The sequence below is a fragment of the Pinus tabuliformis genome, chromosome 1_1 (assembly GCF_031772625.1).
Source record: "Pinus tabuliformis cultivar Carrire ecotype Pingquan chromosome 1_1, CPIR1, whole genome shotgun sequence".
Taxonomy (NCBI): domain Eukaryota; kingdom Viridiplantae; phylum Streptophyta; class Pinopsida; order Pinales; family Pinaceae; genus Pinus; species Pinus tabuliformis.
Window position 1 is genome coordinate 78,612,690 of NC_142297.1, and position 25,187 is coordinate 78,637,876.

Below are 25,187 nucleotides of genomic sequence, written 5' to 3' on the forward strand. Positions count from 1 at the left end.
CACTCTTCCTTAAGCCTGCCTCTCAGTCACAACACATGGCATAATTTTATTCATCAAGCCTTCAAATTTTGTTCACTAAACTTCTCCACTGTGCAAAACAATTTCTCATAGATTTCCCTCCTAGCGCATGTCACCATTTCAATCAGCTGTGGAGCCTCCCTGCACCCTTTCAGAAGAAATATGTGATATTCCTTCTCTTTGTCTCCCTTGGGAAACTGCAATCCCTAGGCACCTAGTCATTTCCATTTTCACTTCACACAGATGCTCCTCTCTCTTTCTTACCTTAGCGCAATGCATATTTCTACTACATAGTCACCCATATTTAGCTTCTTGCAACTGCACATTGTGCCCAAGCAGGCATGTCCATATGAGATCTTGCACATATTCATCAAGTAAATATCTTCCATGAGAAAAGAAAAGGTAGAATAGAAGTTTTCTGGACCGATCATGCCTTGTGATGAGTGAATTTCATCTATAGGTGTACCATCTCAACATGGCAAGGTGATGCTCAAGAAGGATGTCAAGGAGAGGATATAAGGAAAGACTTGTAGAGAAGAAACACAAAGAATAAAAATCGTGAAGACCTAAAGAAATCTTCTACCATGACATAATGATGGCATCTCATGTTTCCTTGGAAGGTTCCAACTATGGTTCAGACCCTTTGGAGGGTGAAAATGAAGAAAAAGAAAAGATCTATCATGAAGAAATCATAGTCAAAGCAGCAAGGAGAGAAAATTGGCATTTCCACATCATCTTAAAGTTCCATGTCATGGCTTGTACAAGTGTCATCGTAATTTCATATGTGTCAATGTGTCTTACCACATCATTTGTTGATGTAATGATGTAATTTTCAAAATGACAAAATGCAAACATGTGCAAGTCCAAGAGTCACATGTGGAATATGAAAAGTCACATGTGGACAAAAGAGTCTTATAGAAGTTAAAAGGTCACGTAGGAGTCCAAGAGTCGTGAGGGAAGGTCAAGATTTATGGAGATATGTAAGGTCATTCCTCTTGTTATAAATACATCCTCATAACTCAGGCAAAATGATTTTGGAGGTTGGGATTTTTGAGAGCTATCCTTAGCTTCTCTAACTTGGCATAGGAGAGAAGATCATTCTTTGAAGAAGCAAGAAGTGACTTAATGTTCCTCTATGGGAGCTAGTGGGTCACCAATGTAATTGTGTACTTGGATCTTTCTCTTAATAATCAAAATCTCATTGAGCCAAAACACTTTCATACATGTATCATGAATTTTCTTAGACAATTCTTTAGATGTTTGCGTTATATGTTATGTTCATATGTACTAAAGAAATTGAACTACTTCATTGGATTTGGTGCTTATTTTGTTGGATGTGTGTTGTATTTTATGTAGTGATCGGTGTGTCTATGTGAACTAATTCAATAGATAAATAAAGAGTCTTTCCTTACTCTCATGTGCTTTTCTTAGGATAGTGCTATTACTTTCCTTCCAGATACTCACTCTTCTCTCCACTCTTGTGAGGGTATCCTTTTACACATTGCAATTGGTTTTTCATATTGTCAATTTTCTTTCTGATTTCAAAGGTTATGTGCATACTCTCTTATGTTATTCATTGTAGCTAAGGAAAACCTTGAGTTATGGTGGTCGGGACGATACTTCATATGGTGCTGCTAATCCAAACAATGTGAGGTCTAATTGGGACTTCACATCAGGGGGACCCCCTGTATGTTGGTGGTATCCAACACCGTCAACATTCTGGCACTAGAAGGAGGGATAGACGACAAGATGAGCCCATTGAGTCTATTTTGAATCTATTATCTTGAATGGCTCATCTCCAAATCATAATATTTGGGTGTTTTTCTAAAATATTAGATCTTAAAATCCCTGCGAGAATAATCAATAACTTTTCTCAATTTAAGTTTGATGTGGGGGTGAAATAATTGTCCTTAGACACTTATTCTTATTCATTCACTTTTCTACCTCTAATGGGATTCATTGTAAATATGTTCAGAGCAAGTTTTTCATCATCACCCTTAAAGGTTGTATTAAGCAATTGTGTCATACATTACCAACCTCTTCCATCCATTCATTCAAACAACTTTTTAAAGAGCTTCATGAAGCCTTTGACAAGTATAATTATCATGATGTATATAAAAGGATAAATCAACTTAGAATGAAATGTGATGAAACATTAGAGGATTTTCTTGATTTGTTTCTTCATATTTGTTATGAGTTTTCAGAAGAAGATGTGGATTGGGATTTCATGGCTAAAATGTTTCAGTATCTAGTTCAAATCTCTTTGAAACAATTCAAATCAGAACCCATGGATGATTATGCTCTTCCAACTTATGTTGACCATGAGACACCCAAATTCTCAGATGCTCTTCCAACTTATGTTGACCATGAGACACCCAAAATCTAAGATGAGGAACCTACCACCCCTTTTATTCTCTCTCCTCCATTTTATGTTGGAATCGGGAAATCTAAAAATCAAATTGTTGATCCATTTATCTTACCTATACTTCTTTACCATGATCAAGGTATCACTAGGAAAACTCCAAATTCTATCTTAATCAAATGAAACCTAGTCTGAAGGTTGATCCCATGATTTCCCCAGATCACATCAATGTACATAATATTAAACTTGAATCTGATCCAATTGAAAACATGATTTCCTTTAGGGATTCACTAAAACCTCTACCATCTATGTCTCAAGATTCCTTGTTTCATGATCCACTTGATCAACCTACTTCAAGCACTTTGGATTTTAAACTCGTTGTTTCAAGCAGTAATCAAGAACAAGGTAGTTTCATTTCAAGTGTGAAGGATCAGAGTGTTGAAGATATGTCCTTTCTTTCTTCTCTCTCTCAAGACGATAATCTCGCATTTCTGGCTAATCACCAATCTTGTAATCTCAATAACCTGTCAAATGATTCTAGACCCTTCGTTCAAGTTGATAATTTTGACAACCATCACCCTGACATCCATGTTTCCACTAATGCATGTGGTGATGAGTTCTTAAGTAAATCAAATGATATATTTTGTTCTTCAAAATACTTAGATTTGCAAGGTACTGATCCAAAATCTGTTTCTCATAGTCTAAAATCTCCATTTATGGGTTGGGATACTCTTTCAATTTAGATTGATCTTGAAATTCCTTTGATTCATACGTCTTTAGAAGATAAACCTGAAGAGGCAAGTTCTCATGCTTTTGAATCTTTGTTATACCCTATTGAAGAAAAGAAAGGTCAATCTGAAGGTCACACTGGTATGCCTTTCTTTAACTATTATGCTAATGAAAATAATCTCATAGAGAATAACATGCATGTTGATATGTTGTTCTTATAAGCTCAGTCAGATTCAGTTACAACTGGTTCTTCTCATCTTGAGTCTTTTCATATTTTCTCACCTCTAGCACACTATTCATTGTACCTAGATATGTTTGATAAGTTTGTTACACTAGGAATTTCTCTAAATTCGTTAGATATTTATCTGGCTAGTCATGATTGCAATCAGGTACAATATGGTGTGATCCTACAACCAGAGGATGAAAATATTGAATCCATTATTTATGATATGTTGAATAGTAATCCTTCATGATTTAGGAGGAAGATGTTACATCTCAAATGATTAAGGGAGTTTTCTGATTGATGCATCTAAATGCTCTATCCATCAAGAATATGACATGCTTAATCTTAAATATGATCAAACCAATGGCATTACTAATGTTTTCATTGATACATTTGACAATAGTGGTGCATATCTACGTGTTGGTTTTTTTAAGCCACCCAAATTTGACGATCCATCATCAGAAAGTTCAAAGACCTGTTAGGAAGTAAAGGCACTTCAACCCCTGCTAATGGTTATGTTAGTTTCTCGATCCTATTCAGATCTCCGAACTAAGTTGGATCCATATTTTCATGCATAATTCTTTCCTTAACATTCATCGATTGGATGTGAGCTCATTCTTGAAGGAATTTTAGTGTTTCCAAGTTAATCCTCTTAATCCTCAAGATAAACTTTCTAATCAGATAAATGTTTCCTTTTTGGTTAGTCCATTTTCATGTGAATCCCTTGTATCAAATCCAAGATTGGAGATCATATATTATATGGATCCACACAACTTCAAAGCCCATCATTTTGATCATCAAGATAAAGGTCATCTTTGGTTGTAGCATCCCACCTTGTCGAACTCTTCCAAGATCGGTCATCTTCTTATCCATTTTGAGTATGTCATAAATTCAATCATATTTCTAGCACAAGCTCTCTTCTTGAGTGCTAGCAAACTCTTGAGTCATTCTGCAAATAAAAACCCTTGTGTTGATATGAATACTTGGTTTGTTTGGATGCTTTCTTCTAATCTTTTTTCAGCTTGATATCCTAATTGGTTTCCTAAATTTACAATGTCAATGAATGTTTTAAATGGGCTATGATTGCAGATTACCAGCCTAGTATGTAATCGGATGTAAAGGAAACTAATGGGTAATCAAGAATATTATATGTTAATTGACCAATATGATCATAACACTAGTGTTGACAACTGTTACTTAATCAATCATTTTCTCACTAGGACATTTGATGATGGTTGTTTCACATTGGTTAATGTTGTGAAGTCTATTGAAATTCATGATTCATCACTTCACCATTTAGATAATTATCAAATAGTTGAGGTACTTCAGCATGGGTTGATGGTTATGTCAGGTCTTAACCATATTGACAAGATTTCTGAACAAGATTATATCAAATATCTCTCACAAGATTCTCTTTGTGATTCAAATTTGTTAATTGAAAATTCATTTTCTCATGAGTCTTAGGGTTTTCAAGCTAGCTATTTTTAATATTGAGATCCAATTGCTGAATGTCTTGAGTAATATTACTTGGCAAGCTCCATTGTTAGTAATAAGTTTCTATCTTTCTTGATGTTTGCAAAAATTGAAAACATAGATGAATGTACATTCACAAGAAACCTTTAAGGTTTGTATGATCATCATTTCATTCAACGAGGTAAATTTCAATACTAGTTCAAACTGGTCGATATAACACATCTTTATGCTGATAAGAAAGACGTTGAGTTCATTGTGCAAGCTTTTCAAGTTCATATATTTACTTTTGCACATTGCTTTATATGGTTTTTAATTGCTTGTGTTTATATGTTTGCAGGTCAGAAGCAGTTATGATGGTTACTTTGGAAATTCCATTACACTTAGCCTTGACCTTCTAGCCCGTTAGGATAGGAGTAGGTCTAGGTGCATTTTAGCTCTCTAGTTGCATTGCATGACCTTGCATTTTACCCTTATCTAGTCCTTACATTTGGTTTATTCATTTTGTTTGTCTCCCATGTTGCTTTTCAGTTAAGATTTACTTCTTCTCTACTTTTTCTTTTGTTTTATTGTTATGCCTTGTCTTTTCTTTCTTGATTTTGTTTAATAAGACTGCATGAAAAATTATCTTTCTTGGCTCAAAAGACAATGTGCCAAAGCTTTGAAAGGAAATTTTGATGACGACCAACCCTTGGCTAATCTTTCTTCCTCTTCTTTATTTTAGTCTGCATATTTTTAAGGTCGATGATGTCTCAATGGAAAATATGATCCATTTGAAAAGAAAGCACTAAGTAGAACCATGAAACATGTATCTATTCTAGGATCCTCATTCCTTAACTCGATATTGTAATTAAATGGTGTTTTTCACGTTGATCCAATCAAGTAGAGAAGGGAAAGGGGAAAATTGATAACAAGCATATCAATTTCAAAGGTATATATAATTGTATCTGAAGGAACAACCTATCTCTCAATGATTACAAGGAAAGATGACATGCTAGATGAATCCCAAGGAGTTGAGCAGAAATACCAAGGAGATGAGTTATGATAAAAGATGAGACCGCATGCAAACTCCGTCGGATGCATAACCATATGGAGGTTAAGTATGGTAAGTAAAGTACATCTTTTTGAAGTACATCTCTTAGTGTAGCTTGAAGTACTTTTGATCAACGTCATATCATTATGTCTTCAATAACATGCATGTTTGCAAGCACTAAAAGCCATTCCATGTGTTTCCTCTACATGTCTTGTTTCTTTTTCGATGTTGAACCAACTGTCGTGTTTTGGCATATTGGTTTCTTTGTCACGCTTGCGATCTCATTCTGGTGATTTTGAAGGTGTGCCTTTGTGTGCATGAGTTATATTTGATCTGTGAACATCATTCATACTCACCCACAAATTTGTAAGCACAACCGCGCAAGTGTCGTAATGGTCATCTGAAGGTCTATCTCATGTGTCGCACTTGTCGCTCTTAGATTTAAGGCAGTCTCACTGAGCACATGTTTTGTCTTATTGGCCTGTGTTGTATTGTCGTAAAAATATGCTAAGTGTATGATCACATTGTCAGTCTGCAAAAATTCACTTGCTTTTGACACACAACCATTTCCTGAAAATTTGCTCGAATGGACAACGTGCTTCAATCGTACCTCGACTAAGCTGTACTACATAGTCTTAGCTCTTAGTGATCCTACTCTACTACCCAAAACTACACAGAGCTTGAGGTTGTCTTTCGGGTTAGATGTAATATGCAATCCTGGAAGTGAGCAGCCTGTCTGCCTCCCAGAACTGTGCAGAAGTTTCCTCCAAGCCTGATCCAAAGTGTGCTTCCCACAAGATCAGTTGTCAAGCCTCCCTTTGGACTACTAGAAACTTGCACTACATTGAGACCCGTGGCTACATTATTCTCCAAAACTGTACAAACATGCCCAACTGATTTCCTTGTTGCCTGCCCCGCATTGCCATCAGAAATTGCGTAGAAATGATCAACAAGGCCTCTGCTGCCTTGTTCTGCACTATCTCCAGAAATTGTGCAGTCCTCTCCAGCATGTCCTTTGTTGGCTTTCTCTGCACTACTCTAGGAAACTACTTAGAATTCCCAGCTGGTCCCCTAAGTAGCTTGGATTTTATTCCCCTTGAAAACTACGTAGAAACTCCTTCAACAACCCTACTCTGTATTCCCTCTAGAAATTGTGCAGAACTTCTCAACAGTCCCTCTGCAACCTTGCTTTTTCTTCCCTATGGAAACTGCACAGAAATTCCCAGAAGCCCTACTCTATCTTCCCTCTGGAAATTGCGCAGAACTTCCCAACAGTCCCTCTACATCCTTGCTCTGTCCTCCCTCAGGAAACTGCGCAAAAATTGTCCCCCTCGGGATCCCATCTTGCAGTTGACACTGGTGATTGTCACTGCCCGATTCTGCCTCCCAGTGATCACTGTGCAGTTTTTCCCGATAGTGCAGATCGAGCTCCAAAATCCTTCATCCCGACCTGAGTTGTGCTCTGTGCAGTTTCAGTGTCCTATCCTCCCTCTTGGTCACCTGGACCCGAACACAGAAAATAATGCATCATGCTAGACTAGGATATTTTCGAATTTGATGTCATTCCGTCATGAGTGAATTGCAAGAACAGGTACATCGATGGAACATGGTGATATGATGAATGGGATGAAGAAGGAGCACATGATAGAAGAACTTCTTGCAGTTGGACAGACGTACAAATCACATTGAGCAGCAAGCGAAATGAGTACATGCGGGGAACCATATTTTATAGACCAAGACCATTGGAGACCCCGCAAAGCCAAGCTATGTGGAGGTGGACACAAAGCACGTCTAGAACACATCTATCACTCTGTTATTGTTTTGTGATTTTGAAGATTGGCAAGACAAAAGTCACAAAAGATACATCAAACCGCTTAGGAGTCTAGGATCTAGCCCTCCTAGACTCAGAGAGGGCTCTCTCTATATTTTTAGGATTTCACTTTATTCTAAGTGTTCTAATGTGTTAGGCTAGATATAAAAATGAAAGAGATTTATTACTTGATTGCTTGGTTGTTTGTTTGTTTGGTTGGGGTAGATCATATTTGAATCCTTTCCATTGGGCTATGGAGTCAAATGTTGGGTGGTAACATCAATTTTCCAAAGAATTTACAAGGAAAGCTAACTGTCTTTACTAGATCTAAAAGAAGAGTGAGAAATGAGATGAGAAAAAAGTGATATCAGTAATGATTAAAAAGCAGTTAAGTATTTTTTAATCATACATCAGAGGAAAACATTTATATTGTAAACAAAGGTAGAAATAAGGTGATCCAGGGGCATATCTTAATATATAATTTCTTCTTTACAATAAGACTTAATGATGCAGAATGAATAAACATCAATACATTCAATCACAGAAAGGAAGACATCACCAGGTTAACACAGTTCAAGTATCTTGCAAACGGTCCTTTTATTGATGCTCCAGCTCGAAATTACAATGCTCCAAACAGAAAAGATAATTTCAAATGACTCAGATCCAACCCCTAATACTTTCAATGCATAAAGCATTTAACTCAAAACCTACAACGATTGCCTTATATAATTTGCAATTTGATATTAATTACAACAAAAGAAAATTGACTAGTGTAACCACGAAGTGGCATTACTGAGAAAACTAGGAAAATTGGTCCTCTTTTTCTGGGATGTTGTTGCTGAGAAATTAATTTAGCTCTAGTGGCTTTATTTACATGGTTGGTGCTGACTCAGATTTACTTTGTCACTTCAATCATCTTTGTCTCGTTCCTCTTGATAATTACACAGGTCACTCCATGCTTCTTCATCTGGAATCTTGATCTTAGTTAACCTCCTTTATATTTCATTAGCTTCAGTGTATTTTGCAAAAGTTGGTTTGACTAAAAAAATATGCTTCAGTTCATGTTCAATGTAGATCTGATTGTAGACAGCTTCTAGCAATTCCTTTCTTGTTATGCTACCTTTGATATTGGAAAGATTTGCAGCATCCGTGGCTATGCCCTGGAGTTTCTTGACATAGTCCTCTATGGCCATGAGTTTGTCATTTATGACAAATGGAGAAGGGAGACCTTTTCGATTTAAAGGTTGAATTCTGTTGAAGAATATGTTCACTATTAGCTCCAAATTTTAACATTTTTCTTCTAGTTGTACATTCAAGCTCTTCTTAGTCAGCACCTTCTTCACCTGAAGTATAGTCTCTATCCTATATGCTACTCCTAGTTCTTCCAACTCATACATGTTCCTTGAATTTAGAAATTTGATTATCCTATTCGTTGTTGTTGGCATATCTCCCGGCTCTTCATTTGTAGCTGAAATAACTTCTTTAGCTTTCTCAACTAATTCTTTATGTTCAAAGATAATTTGGATGTTGGGCCAAATTTCATTCATACCATTGATTATGTTATTCCAAATAATCTCCTTAACTCTTCCTAGAGTGTTCCCAATAGATGATTCTTTATCTGATTTTTGAAGCTTTTCAATCAAGGTCTTTTCCCTTTGCACCTCCACCAAATGATTACTTTGGGCCCTTTTGATTTGATCCCACAGAACATTAAATTGGGTTTCTAATCTTTTAATCTCCTCAGTTTGAAGATTCATTCCCTCCATGGATCTGGCTAGTTGTTCTGTACTGCTTCCTATCCCTATAGCAACAATTGTTGGTGTGGTTGTAGGAAGAGATGAGAGAGGAAGATCTACCATAGTAGTGTTGGCCATCTGTGCCACTTTATATTTCTCTTGTATCATTTTCTCCATCTCTGCTTCCATTTTTTTAATTTGGAGGGATTGTTCTATTATTAACTTCATCATTTCAGCCTTCTGACTCTCTGTTTCCTCTATCTCTTTGGTCAAGGGATCATGTGTTGCAAGCATTTTGAGTTGCTTCTTCAAAGCTACTATATCCAACTCATTTTTCTTGATTACTTCTTTTGCTGCTTTCACATCTGAAGGATCATACCCAATTCTCACTAGTAAGTATTCTAAAAAATTAATTTTGTTGTCCTTTGATTGTGATGAAATCCTTTCCATCTTTAACTGAGATTGAGCATTTGACAAAACCACCTGCATTTTAAACAAGTTCATATAAGTACTAGTGAGAGTAGATGAAATCATTTCACCTATTTGCTTGTGCATTTCCAGCTGATCAATTGGATGAACACTTCTGGCATCAAACTCAAAAGAAGTTTGCTTGTAATCTACTGGAGTTTTGGGCTCTGTTGTCCGTGCTTCCAAAAATGCCATGTGCATCTTGCCCTTTTCTGAATCAAAGGCTGAGAGAAGTCTGCCTTGAGAAGTTGCACTCTGTTTCCAAAATTGAGCATAAGTGCTCTTTTTCAATATCTCATTCCTGATTTTAATCTCCCTAAAGGTATCAAATATTGTCTCCTCCTTTTCTCCAGTCACATTTGTAGATGAGGAAACTTGAAGAGATTGTTGCCTTTCTGAAATTGGAGTGGCAGGAAAATATTTCCCTCCAGTTGGGGATGAGTCTAGAATATCAATGAGATTGATGACTATTTGTTGTGGTGATTCCTTGCCTATGTCCATGTGTTTTTTGGGCTTTTTCCTGTATTTCAATTTGAATTCCTTCATAGAAGTATCAGTCCCTGGTGACTGATCTTCTCTAGGCCTTTTCCCTATTATTCCATGTTCTTGTTCTTTTCCCTTTTCTGTTTTGTCTTCAGTAGTTTGCCTTTCCTGCTGTCTTGGAGTCTGTGCACTGGAAGAAGAAATCACTTGTTCCTCAACCTCTTGTAATGTGTCAGGCATCCACTCAATCTGGTTCATGTATTTTTCAATGAGAAGTCATCTATAAATGATACATAGTACATAGAATTACCCAGTGATGGATCCTTCACAGGTCCAAACGCATCAGTGTGCACAAGCTCTAATATCTGTTTTGCCCTCTTACTACCAGACGGGAAACTCACCCAATTCTGCTTCCCATATACACAATTTTTACAGAAATCAAAATCCAAAGAGCTATTACTCATACCTTCTACCATACCTTTACCATGAAGTATTCGAAGGCCTTTCTCTCCAATATGTCCAAGCCTTTGACTTGTTCTCCACCCTTTTCTTGGAGATGATGCCCCATGGGTCATAGGACCATGTAAAACTATGGGTGAATTTCATTTCCTTCAATCTCTTATTTGCCTCCTCCCCTGCTGCTCTGTTGTTACAAATGAAAGGACCAATCTGGGATTTGATCCTAAATTGTGACTTTTTCTTGGCTGCTACAAAATGCACTTCATCTGTATTGATCATTTGTCTGAGGTATTCAAGTGCAAAGATCCTCATGGGGAGGAACTTTGGCAGCTTATAAGGGGCCAACTCACATCCATATACTCTTCATTCAGTGTAATTTTGGTACAAGTACCAATCACCCATTCTTTCTTGGTCTGTCAACTGCATAATCCTCCTAATTTCTTCGCTAATTCTGGGTTCTGCAATCCCACTTAGGAGGATCATTGCTGGGTGAAGAAACATTTCTACAAATTTTTTTTAGTTGAAGTCCTTCTGGTCCTTTATCACTAATGTTGTCTAGAAAATAACAGATTGGGGTTCACCTTACTCATTGAAAACTGGAACCTGTCTTCCTGAAAATAAACAAACATATATACCAAAACTGAGGAGTATTGAAACACTTCCTCTGTGAAGAAATTGACAAATTGTTCATGAATAGAATCTGCTAGAAATTGACTGAAATTGAAGAGGAAAAAGGGCTTGGATTTTGTTGATAAAATAGACAAAAAACCTATGATAGCTTCATCAAGCCACTGATATAAATAATAGCCAAGTAAATAAGAAAGAATAGTGAAAATGTGTCTGGTTCTGTCAGGGAAAACAAAGGAGGAATAAGGAGGATTCTTGTTTGGCAGAGGTGTTTGCTCAATCATGAAGAGTTCTAAGGTTTTATCTCTCTTAGAAAAATATAGTTTCTGATACATTTCAATGAGAATCTCATGGGAAAAGGGAGTAGTTCCTTCAATAATAGGAGCCTGCATCATTTGCATAATAGACTTGGCATCAATGGTAAACAATATATGTCATGTTGGGGCCATCACTGCCCTTTGTTGTGGATTGTAGCATGAGTGGCATTTTCTAATTAATTCTGGGCAACTATGGGTTTTAGGGAAGATATAGAAAGGTAAATTAGTGTCCCATAGGCCTATGTCATCCACTTCATCGACAAATTTATCCTCCCACCAGCAGTAGATGTCAAATAAATCAAACTCTGAGAGTGTTTCATGTATCTTAAAATCCCTATCTTCAAGTGGTATGTAATCCAAATCCAATGATGGGTGCACCATTGGATTAAACACCTCCTGTTCCTTTTTCTTTGGTGCCATGGTTGTCTTCTGCAAAAGTTTTAAAACCTGGATTGCTGAATTTGTAACATAAGAGGATAAGAAGAAATGGGGATTCACAGAGGGAGAAAGAAAAGAAATAAACCAAAAGAGGGATTCAAGAAAGGGAATGTGTGATCATTGCAGAAAAATAGATCTTTCTGCAACTGTGCTGTTGTATGAGTGTGCCGCTTTCACTGTGTATGCCTGGATGAATTTGAATTCCACCTATGAATGAAGAGAGAATGTTAAAATTTGAAAATGGTGTGAAATGGTGATTTTGTAGCTTTGGGGTGTTCCTGTTGGATTAGCCTGACTTGGCACGGGTCCATTGGCTAACGGTCCAGTCAATTGAATGTGGAACGTCAGGAATGGAGGTCACAATGGGAGAGTGGTTTAGTTAAAGGCATAAACCATTTTTCGGGGGGCCCTGGGAATGGTAAACAGAATGAGAGGGGGCGTGCAAAATCCTGAGAGTGCGACATGTCAATGGTTTGAAACCACTAATTTCGGACCCCCCCCCCCCCCCCCCCCCCCCAGGATTAACTTTCGAAGGGTGAGGGGGGTCGTCGGATCATATGGAGTAAGCAGAGATTAGGTGAGAGATGGGGGCGAGTAAGGTTGGATGTGATGGGTAAGTGATTGGTGGGGTAGGGAAATACATAGGGGGTGGACTATAGGATATAGGGGTATAGAATAAGGTTAGGAAACATAACAAAAACCCCTTCCCCTTTTAATTTCTTTTCCTGACCTTAGGAAAAACATTGAGATGTGTCACCACACTTTAAAATAAATTTTCAGGTCTTTTTCCCTTTGAATTTTTCTCAATTCTACCTACCCTTATTTTTCTAATCTAACATATTTCTTTTTTCTTTTGCAAGGTGCATTTGGACTTGTAGACCCTTTCACTTTTTCTTTCATTTCTAACCTACTCTATCACTTATTTCTCCCATTGGTCCAGATTAAACAGTTGAACCAATTTTATTTCTACCTAGCTATTGATTTGCCAAGATTAAACTGTTTGGCAGATCTTTATTTTCTACCCTATCAATAAAAATTGAAATTTGTTCAATCATGCTTAGACTGTATGATTTGAACAACATTTGGGGTTTTCTTTCTCTTCTTATTTTTTCTCTTTTGTTATTTTTCTTCTTTTTTTGTATACCCTCTTTTCATTTCTTTTCTTTTCTCTTTTTTTTGAAATCACTTGAATCTTGAAATCTATGATCAATTTGAAATCTACAAATTGTGAAATACTCAATCACCTTGAGATCCTATAAATTATATGACCCTAACAGTGGATCCAGTTGGGGATGGCACTTCTCAGCTTGAAGTGTCAAGAACACATGACCAGTAGCCTTGAATCCTTCAAATCTTCATTATATTCAATCTGATTTCTTTTTTGTCAAATGAATAATCCAACTAAAAACTTGAAATATTGTGATATTTACAATGGAGTGAGGAAATATGTGTACTCAAGAAAACTAATGTTTCAGCATCCTTCCATTGACAGGACCTCCTGACAATTCTGTTTCATCTAACTCTTTTAGGAAAAATGCATTATTCCCTCTGAAGCAGAGATAATATATTGACCTTTCCAAATATTTTCAAATCTACCATGTTTCCCTTTGTCTTATATTCTTGAGTCCCATTTTAGCACTTGTCTCCCAGGTTGAAATCATCAGCTTTAGTTCTTTTATAAAAAAAATTCTTTATGTTTTCCTGGACAACTTGAGTTCTATTGTATACCTCTTCTTTGGACTGTTGTAATTGAATTGCCTGATATATCCTTCTTTGTATATCATTTGGTTGACTTTGTATCTCTTGCATGATCTTCATAACTGCTACTCCCATGGAAGAAGGAAAAACTGCATCCATCCCATAAACTAGTTGGAATGGGGACATACCAATTGATTTCTATGTAGTCAATCAGTCAGCCCATAATGCATAGATCAATTTGTTGTGCCATGAATTTTTATTGTCCTCCAGAATCTTCTTAATGATGTTCACCAAACTCTTGTTGGAGGATTCAACCAGCCTATTACCTTGAGGGTAAGAAGATATTGAATGACCCAAAGAAATATGGTACTTATGATAGAAATCCACCAATTTTTTATTTGAAAGTTGTAGCATTATCAATGATCAATTTCCTAGGACAACCAAATCTGGAAAGGATATTGGTTTCAAGGAATTTTATAATAACAAAATAAGTAGCAACTTTGGAGGAGATGGCTTCAATCCATTTGGTGAAGTAGTTTGTGGCTGTTAGAATCCATTTGTGTTGGGCAGAGGATGGAGGATGAATTTCACCAATGAAATCCAATCCCCATTGTTGGAAAGTACTATAAAAAAAGATGGGTTTTAGGGTCAAAGGTAGTAATTTTCTCTTCCCTTTAAAGAATTGGCATTTATGGAAAGCAGTTACCATCTTATGGATGTCTGGGTAAAGTGTAGACCAACGGTAACCTGCTCTAAGGATTTTATTAGCAGTTGTCTTCTAATAAAGATGGCATCCACAGTAACCTTCATGGAATTCCTGCATAATTTTATCAGGATCATCTTTTAACAAACATCTGAGTAAGACACCTCCAACATCTTTCCAATATAATGTACTATCAACAATGCAAAATTTGATTACTTTCAATTTAAGAAATCTAGCCTTTGTTTTGGATAATCCAGGAGGAGCATTTAAATTGAACAGAACATACAAAAGGTCTGCATACCAAGGGGAATTTAGATATGCCTGGAGTCACAAGTTCCTTAAGATCATCCAAAGCAAAAACCATGTTGATGTCTAATGCATTGAAATTTGATTCAACCATCAATTTGGCTAATCCTTGTCCTTTGATCAACCTGGTGGGCTTGATTTCTATATCATATTCCAGAATCACAACCTACACATTTGCCTCTCTTCCCATCAGGTCCATTTTGTGTGAGAATATCTTTGACAACTACATTAGGCCCATATGAGAATGAAAAATGTAAACCCTGAAATCTTTTATTGCGTTGACTATAGAAAATGCCTATTTTTCCATGATATTGTATTTTAAAGAAGCATCTCTCAGAGCTTTGCTAAAGAATGCTATTGGTTGTACATTTCCTTCATTGTTTTTCTGTAATAGTACAACAACAATAGTATGTTCAGATGCAAAAGAAAAGATGATAAAATCTTTAGTGAAATCTGGGACGATTAAAACTGGAGCTTCTGTTAATGAACGCTTGACTAGATCAAAAGATTGTTTGGCTTCAACATTCCATTTAATTTCTGTGTCTTTCTTGGGCATGTTTGTTATATTTCTGAGTAGTTCAGCAAGATTTGGTATGAATCTTCTCAAAAAATTGATTTTCTAATAAAAGATTGAAGTTCTTTCATGTTTCTTGGATGACTGATTTTAAGGATGCCTTCAATCCTACTGGGGTCAATTCTGATTCCATCCTTGGAGATGATATGGCCTAAAAGTTTTCCTTCTTCAAGACCAAACAATGTTTTCTTGGGATTAAGGGAGATACCAAACTTTCTGCATTTTTCAAATACTTTTCTTAGATGTGCTAGGTGTTCTTCATCAGTCTTTGAAAATACAGTGATGTCATCAAGATAAATTACAATGAAATGTCCAATTTCATCTGAGAAAGCAATGTCCATTGCTCTTTGGAAAGTAGCCCCAGCATTCATTAATCCAAAAGGAATTTTTACATACATGAAAGTTCCCCAAGGAGTAGTAAAAGCAGTTTTATCTTGATCATCAGGATGTACCAAAACTTGATTATACCCTAAAAAACCATCTAACAAGGAAATCCTACTAGAACCCACTACCCTTTGCAGTATGTGATCCATCTTTGGTAAGGGATAGTTGTCTTTAAGGGAAACCTTATTTAAATTCCTAAAGTCAATGCACAATCTTATTTCACCAGTTTTCTTCCTTGTAGGCACAATATTGGATACCCATTTAGAATATCTAATTGGGACTATGATCTTATCCTCATACATTTTATTGATTTCCTTTTCCACCAAAGGCATTAGGATAGGGTTTATCCTACGCAATTTCCGTTTGAATGGTTTTTGGTCTTCTCTGATTGGAATGTTATGTTGTATAATGCTAGTATAATAAGCTTTTAAATCCTCATAGCTCCAGGCAAACACATCTACAAATTCGTTGAACATAGCTATATACCTTTGTTTAGCAATGAGAGGCAATGATTTTGACAACTTTATGATTTTGGGGTTCACCTAACTTCCTATATTGCATTCCTCAATGTTTGTTCCTGTTGGTTCCATTTTTGGCTTTCTAGCAACATCATTAAAGTCAAACAACTCTTCCAAAGGGGAAATCCCTCTAGGCAAAACATTATCTTTGAGTTGTAGTACTTTGAATTCTTCTTTTTCTGGAGCTTTATGTATTTTAGTTTTATGTATAGCCTTATTTACAAAAATTTTCCCATCAGAAACAACAAGCTTCTCTATATCAACATGTACTTCAGTTTGACTATCTATTTCATCTTTTGATTGTAGAAAACTTTCAATCTGCTTATCACTTCCAAAAACTTGCCAATATCTCATGTTAGAAGGCACTTCAGGATGGTGTTTTACTTCAACTATGTATTTCTTATTTGGATGAGGTAATTTGCAAGTGTTGGCTGAAAAGGCTAATCCATTGGTCAAGGAATTCTGGAGCCTGGGGATAACAACAAGATCATACTCTTCAAAGGTTTTAAGAAAATCAATCACAACATTTCAGTATTCTCTCAATCTAGGATGTTTTGCAAAATAGTGTCCTTTAATTTGTTTGATGATGAGTTCAGAGTCTCCCTGGACAAAAATTATTTTAGCACCTACCTTTTTAAGCAACTTCAAGCCTAATAGTAATGCCTCATATTCTGCTATGTTGTTTGTGCATAAAAAATTTAGTTTATAAGAATGACCTTCAGCTTGATTAGTTGTTGAATTGTATAACCAAACTCCTACTTTCGATCCTATTTTACCACATGAGCCATCAAAAGGCATATTCCGGAGAGGTTAGGTCTCAGGGTTCTATTGCATAATGGGTACTTGTGTGTCATTTTCTTCATTGAGTTCATTTTCTGCTTGCTTGCCCTGCATATCTATATCTTCATCATTGTCATTTACAATATGAAGGAATAAATATCAGTATGGACTGAATAGAGAGGATAGTTGTCTGGATTTTCTTGGCTATTCACCATATACTTCATTAAGGTTTCTCTATACAGTCTTCTTGATTGACCAAATATTGGTATTGTGGCATATGTCATATCCATTTGAAGTGTTCCTTGTAACTTATCTCCCCAATATCTTGATAATAACATACCATACTTAGGAGGAATGTCTGATACTACTATATCCATCACTAAACGTTTTGCTGGTATCTGGGGTAGCGTGACACAAAGTTCCTTAATGAGACCTAGACATCTAACCTTGCTGGAATCAAATGAATATAGATATTTGTATGGTCTAGTGATTTCAAGTCCAAGTTTTTCCATAAAAATTTTTGGCATGAGATTATGTGATGCACCTGAGTCCAACATGGCATTATGAAGGACCTTGTCATGAATATTGAGGCTGACATAAAATGGAGGAACACCCCCTTCTTGAGGCTTGCTATCAACTTCTGGTCCAAACAAAATTTCAGGTCGGTCATCATTCAAGTTCACCCTATCAGTGTTTTATCCTATGTTGAGTACCTTTAGAACCTGGGACCTATACATATTTTTGTTTACCAATTCAGTAAGAGGAATAGAGATCTTGAGTTTAGCAATTTTGTTCTCAATACTGAAGGGTGCTTGATTTTTAAGCAAATTTGAGAAATCAGTCCTTTCGGCCACAACCTTTGTTATGAGTTTTGTTTGCTGACTTGTAGTAGGCATTCCAGATTGGACAGCTTTTGTTAAGACATCAATTGTTTTCTTAGCAACATTTTCTGTGTTTCTCCTTTCTGGATTGTTTTTATTTTTCTTAGATCTTTCAGTTGTCTTCTTGGGATCAGGCTCTAAAGTTTTCTTTGCAGAGTTATTAGAATCGTTTTTATTTAAGTTATCATTGTTTCTCTTGCTCTTGAGATTATATTGTTTGTGGACTTTTGAGATTGCGTTCTTAAATCCATGTTTATAGTCATCAGATTCTTCAGATTCCAATTTTGTTTGAGTTAATAAAAACAATCCGTACTCCTCTTGTGTAAGAAAAACAAAATTATCTTCATTTGTGCCCATTAAATTAATATGATTTTCCTCAAATTCTTCAACTACACTTATATCTTCATCAACATAATTTTCTTGAAATGGTGGCCTAATTTGTTGATATGGGCCTCTTTGATCTCTTTGTCTGATTTGTGGAGTGTTTCTTCTAGGGTTTGGATTTCGGTTCTATTGGACAGGTGGGTTCTCCCTAGGAACATTCCTATCATTTATATTTATTCTCTCCATCATTATTTCCATAGTCCTTACTAAGGAATCAATTTTGGCTTCTGCTGCAGAAGTTGATGTTTCTTCTCTAAAAGTCACTTTTCTTTCAGTTCTCATCCTGGCTCTTTTAGCTTGTAAATTGGCCTCTACACTCACAACATCTCTTTGCATTGCTTCTAATGTTGGAGAATTCCTTTCCCTGAGCTGGTAGGACATATATGTATCAAAGCCATCTGGAAATTTTATCAAGGCTAAGTCCTGAGGTGGTTTAAGATTTACAGGTATTGCGTTGTAGGTGTTGTTAAATCTAGCACAATAGTCCTGAACACTTTCACCTACTTCTCTTTTAATATTTTCATATTCTGATAAAATATGCAAAGGGTTCTTTTTTACTTCCCACCTATTAAGGAAAGTTTGGTGAAATGCAGGGAGGTCATTTATACTATTTGCAGGCAAAGACTTAAACCATTTTCTGACTTCTCCTCCTAAACTTTGAGCAAACATTCTGAGCTTAACACTTTCTTCATCTACCTCTTGTAAGTCAAAACAGTCATTTATTTTATCCACATTTTGTTGGGTTGTCAAAGGACCAATACCATCAAATAGGGTGATTTTAGACTGATAGTCTTGTGGCATATTGGCCAATGGTGCTAGCAACACCAAAGGAGCATATTTGGCTGCCATGATTGGTGGTGGTGGAGGGCCACTTGAAGGAAGTTGAATAGTGGATGAGGTTGGACTAGTAATAGGTGAAAATGAGAGTAAAATAATTTGAGTAACCTTATGTTTAAGGATAAAGGAAGGGGTGGGAATTGTGGAGGTAGTAGGACTTGGTGACTGAATATGTGCAGGTTGAGATGTGAGGGATGAAGCTGCTAGGTTTAAAGTAGTTAATTCTACTAAATGTTGAAGGTAAGCACCATCAATTTATGAGATGAGATCTGTCACTAGATCTTGAAGAGTGTCAAAATGTTGTAAGAGCTGAAGATCAGATTTAGTTGGTGAAGAAAGTTCTCTCACTGAGCTCTTTGTGAAGATGGATGGATCAAAGATAATATGATCTTTCCAATTCTCTGATTTAGTCCTAAATAAGCCTTGTTCAAAGTGTAAATCAAACTGGATATCTTTAAAGGTAACAAAGTTTTCAGGGAGTGAGTTGGCTTTGTGAAGAAATATGTTGCTTGTCTGACTCTTAGTTCTAGGGGTTTTCCTTAAGATCTTTTTAGGATTGTCCACTATGGTAAGAGGATTTGGATCTGGATGGGATCTAGTAGAGATTATTTTGGGAGTCAGTGTTCAAATCTAATACACAGACAAACTAAATATACAAAAACAGAAGGAAAACCAATCTTAGGAGTTATTGTATCATACAAAGTTATTTAACTGGGTACTTTGAATTTGAATAAAAGGATAAATTTTCAATAGTCCCCAGTATGGTCACCACTATGTTATCGTTTTGTGAATTTGAATATTGGCAAGACAAAAGTCACAAAAGATACATCAAACCGCTTAGGATTCTAGGATCTAGCCCTCCTAGACTCAAAGAGGGCTCTCTCTGTATTTTTAGGATTTAACTTTATTTTCAATGTTCTAATGTGTTAGTCTAGATATAAAAATGAAAGAGATTTATTACTTGATTGCTTGGTTGTTTTTTTTTTGGTTGGCATAGATCATATTTGAATCCTTTCCATTGGGCTATGGAGTTAATGTTGGGTGCTAACATCAATTTTAAAGAGAAATTACAGGGCAAGCTAACTGTCTTTACTGGATCTAAAAGCAGAGTGAGAAATGAGATGACAAAAAGTGATATCAGTAATGATTAAAAAGTAGTTTAGTATTTTTTAATCATACATCAGAAGAAAACATTTAGATTGTAAACAAAGATAGAAATAAGGTGCTCCAACAACATATCTTAATCTATAATTTCTTCTTTACAATAAGACTTAATGATGCACAATGAATAAACATCAATACATTCAATCACAAAAAGGAAGACATCACCAGGTTAACACAGTTCAAATATCTTGCAAACGGTCCGTTTATTTATGCTCCATCTCGAAATTACAATGCTCCAAATAGAAAATATAGTTTCAAATGACTCAGGTCCAACCCCTAATACTTCTAATTCATAAAGCATTTAACTCAAAACCTACAAAGATTGCCTTATACACTTGGCAATATGATATTAATTACAACAAAAGAAAATTGACTAGTGTAACCACGAAGTGGCCACGTTGAGAAAACTTGGACACCTAGTCCTCTTTTTCAGGGATGTTTTTGCTGAGAATTTAATTTGGCTATAGTGGTTCTGCTGACATGGTTGGTGCTGACTCAGATTTACGTTGTCACTTCAATCATCTTTGTCCCGTTCCTCTTGATAATCACACAAGTCACTCCATGCTTCTTCATCTAGAATCTTGATCTTAGTTAACCTCCTGTATATTTCATCAGCTTCAGTGTATTTTGCAAAAGTTGGTTTGACTACAAAAATATGCTTCAGTTCATGTTCAATGTAGATCTGATTGCAGATAGCTTCTAGAAATTACTTTCTTGTTATGTTGCCTTTGATATTGGAAAGATTTGCAGCATCTGTGGCTATGCCCTAGAGTTTCTTGAAATAGTCCTCTCTGGCCATGAGTTTTTCATTTATGAAAAACAGAGAAGGGAGACCTTTCTGATTTAAAGGTTGAATTCTGTTGAAGAACATGTTCACTGTTAGCTCCAAATTTTAACATTTTTCTTCTAGTTGTACATTCAAGCTCTTCTTAGACAATACCTTCTTCACCTGAAGTATAGTCTTTATCCTGTATGCTACTCCTAGTTCTTCCAGCTCATACATGTTCCTTGAATTTAGAAATTTTATTATCCTATTGGTTGTTGTTGGCATGTCTCCCAGCTCTTCGTTTGTAGCTGAAATAACACTTCTTTAGCTTTCTCAACTAATTCTTTATGTTCAAATATAATTTGGATGCTGGGCCAAATTTCATTCATACCATTGATTATGTTATTCCAAATAATCCCCTTAACTCTTCCTAGAGTGTTCCCAATAGATGATTCTTTCTCTGATTTTTGTAGCTTTTCAATCAAGGTATTTTCCCTTTGCACCTCCACCAAATGATTACTTTCGGCCCTTTTGATTTGATCCCGCAGAAAATTAAATTGGGTTTCTAATATTTTAATCTCCTCAGTTTGAAGATTCATGCCCTTCATGGATCTGGCTAGTTGTTCTATACTACTTCCTATCCCTGTAGTAGCAGTTATTGGCGTGGCTGTAGGAAGAGCTGAGAGAGGAAGAGCTTCCATAGTAGTGTTGGCCATTTGTGTTGCCTTATCTTTCTCTTGTATCATTTTCTCCATCTTTTCTTCCATTTGTTTAATTTGGAGGGATTGTTCTATTATTAACTTCATCATTTCGGCCTTCTGACTCTCTGTTTCCTCTATCTCTTTGGTCAAGGGATCATGTGTTGTAGGCATTTTGAGCTGCTTCTTCAAAGCTGCTATATCCAACTCCTTTTTCTTGATTATTTCTTCTGTTTCTTTTACATCTGAAGGATCATACCCAATTCTCACTACTAAGTCTTCTAAACACTTAATTTTGTTGTCCTTTGATTGTGATGAAATCCTTTCCATATTTAATTAAGATTGAGCATTTGACAAATCCACCTACATTTTAAACAAGTTCATATAAGTACTAGTGAGAGTAGATGAAATCATTTCACCTGCTTTATTGTGAATTTCCAACCGATCAATTGGATGAACACTTCTGGCGTCAAACTCAAAAGAAGTTTGCTTGTAATTTGCTGGAGTTTTGGGCTTTGTTGTCCATGCTTCCAAAAACACCATGCACATCTTTCCCTTTCCTGAATCAATGGCTGAGAGAAGTTTGCCTTGAGAAGTTGCACTCTATTTCCAAAACTAAGCATAAGTTCTCTTTTTCAATATCTCATTCCTGATTTTAATCTCCCTGAAGGTATCAAATATTGTCTCCTCCTTTTCTCTAGTCACATTTGTAGATGAGGAAACTTGAAGAGACTGTTGCCTTTCTAAAATTGGAGTGGCAGGAAAATATTTCCCTCTATTTGAGGATGAGTCTGGAATATCTATGAGATTGATGACTATTTGTTGTGGTGTTTCCTTGCCTATTTCCATGTATTTTCTGGGATTTTTCCTATATTTCAGTTTGAATTCTTTCATAGAAGTATCAATCCCTGGTGACTGATCTTCTCTATGCCTTTTCCCTATTATTCCCTGTTCTTGTTCTTTTCCCTTTTCTGTTCTGTCTTCAGTAGTTTTCCTTTCCTGCTGTCTTGGAGTCTGTGCACTGGAAGAAGAAATCACTTGTTCCTCAACCTCTTGTAATGTGTCAGGCATCCACTCAATCTGGTTCATGTATTTTTCAATTTCAGGCCTTTGAGTGTGAATATAGGTTGTTGACTTGTTCTCCACCCTTTTCTTGGAGATGATGCCCCATGGGTCATAGGACCATGTAAAACTGTGGGTGAATTTCATTTCCTTCAATCTCTTATCTGCCTCCTCCCTTGCTGCTCTGTTGTTACAAATGAAAGGACCAATCTGGGATTTGATCCTAAATTGTGACTTTTTCTTGGCTGCTACAAAATGCACTTCATCTGCATTGATCATTTGTCTGATGTATTCAAGTGCAAAGATCCTCATGGGGAGGAACTTTGGCAGCTTATAAGGGTCCAACTCACAGCTATATACTCTTAATTCAGTGTAATTTTGGTACAAGTACCAATCACTTGTTCTTGCTTGGTCTGTCAACTGCATAATCCTTCTAATTTCTTCACTGATTCTAGGTTCTGCAGTCCCACTAAGGAGGCTCATTGCTAGGTGAAGAAAAATTTCTACAAATATTTTTTAGTTGAAGTCCTTTTGTTCCTTCATCACTAATGTTGTCCAAAAAATAACAAATTGGGGTTCACCTTCCTCATTCAACTTGCTCATTGAAAACTGGAACCTGTCTGCCTGAAAATAAACAAACATATATACCAAAACTAAGGAGTATTGAAACACTTCCTGTGTGAAGAAATAGACAAACTGCTCATGAATGGCATCTGCTAGAAATTGATTGAAATTGAAGAGGATAGAGGGCCTGGATTCTATTGATAAAATAGACAGAAAACCTATGATAGCTTCATCAAGCCATTGATTTGAATAATAGCCAAGTAAATAAGAAAGAATAGTGATAATATTTCTGGTTTTGTCAGGGAAAACAGAGGAGGAATAAGGAGGATTCTTGTTTGGCAGAGGTGTTTGCTCAGTCATGAAGAGTTCTAAGGTTTTAGCTCTCTTAGAAAAATCTAGTTTCTAATACATTTCAGTGAGAATCTCATGGGAAAAGGGAGTAGTTACTTCAATAACAGGAGCCTGCATCATTTGGATAATAGACTTGGCATCAATGGTAAACAATATATGTCCTGTTGGGGCCATCACTGTCCTTTGCTGTGGATTGTAGCATGAATGGAATTTCTAATTAATTCTGGGAAACTATGGGTTTTAGGGAAGATATAGAAAGGTAAATTAGTGTCCCATAGGCCTATGTCATCCACTTCATCAATAAATTTATCCTCCCACCAGTAGTAGATGTCAAATAAATCAAACTCTGAGAGTGCTTCATGTATCTTAAAATCCCTATCTGCAAGTGGTATGTGATCCAAATCCAATGGTGGGTGCACCATTGGATTAAACACCTCCTGTTCCTTTTTCTTTGGTGCCATGGTTGTCTTCTGCAAAAGTTTTAAAACCTGGACTGCTGAATTTGTAACAGAAGGGGATAAGAAGAAATGGGGATTCATAGAGGGAGAAAGAAAAGGAATAAACTAGAAGTGGGATTCGAGAAATGGAATGCATGATCACTCCAGAAAAATAGATCCTTCTGCAACTGTACTGCTGTATGAGTGTGCTCACTACTTTCACTGTGTATGCCTGGATGAATTTGAATTGCACCTGTGAATGAAGAGAGCATGTTAAAATTTTTAACTGGCGTGAAATGGTGCTTTTGTAGCTTTGGGGTGTTCCCATTGGATTGGCCTGACTTGGCGCGGGTCCGTTGGCTAACGGTCCAACCAATTGAATGCACAACGGCGGGAATGGAGGTGATAGGCAAATGGGACGGGATGGCATCGTGAGGTGGTGGGAGTGATAAACAGTCACAATGGGAGAGTGGTTTAGTTAAAGGCATAAACCACTTTTTGGGGGGCCCTAGGAGTGGTAAGCGAAATGAGAGGGCGGGTGTGAAATCCTGAGAGCGCAACACGTCAGTGGTTTGAAACCACTGATTTTGGACCCCCCCTCCTTGGGATTAACATTCGGAGGGTGAGGGGGCTGGAAAAGCATGTGGGTCGTCGGATCATATGGAGTAAGCGGATATTAGGTGAGAGATGGGGGCGGGTAAGGTTGGATGTGACGGGTAAGTGATTGGTGGGGTAGGGAAATACATAGGGGGGGAAGACTATAGGATATAGGGGTATAGAATAAGGTTAGGAAACATAACAAAAACCCCTTCCCCTTTTAATTTCTTTTCCCAACCTTAGGAAAAACATTGAGATGTGTCACCACACTTTAAAAGAAATTTTCAGGTCTTTTTCCCTTTGAATTTTT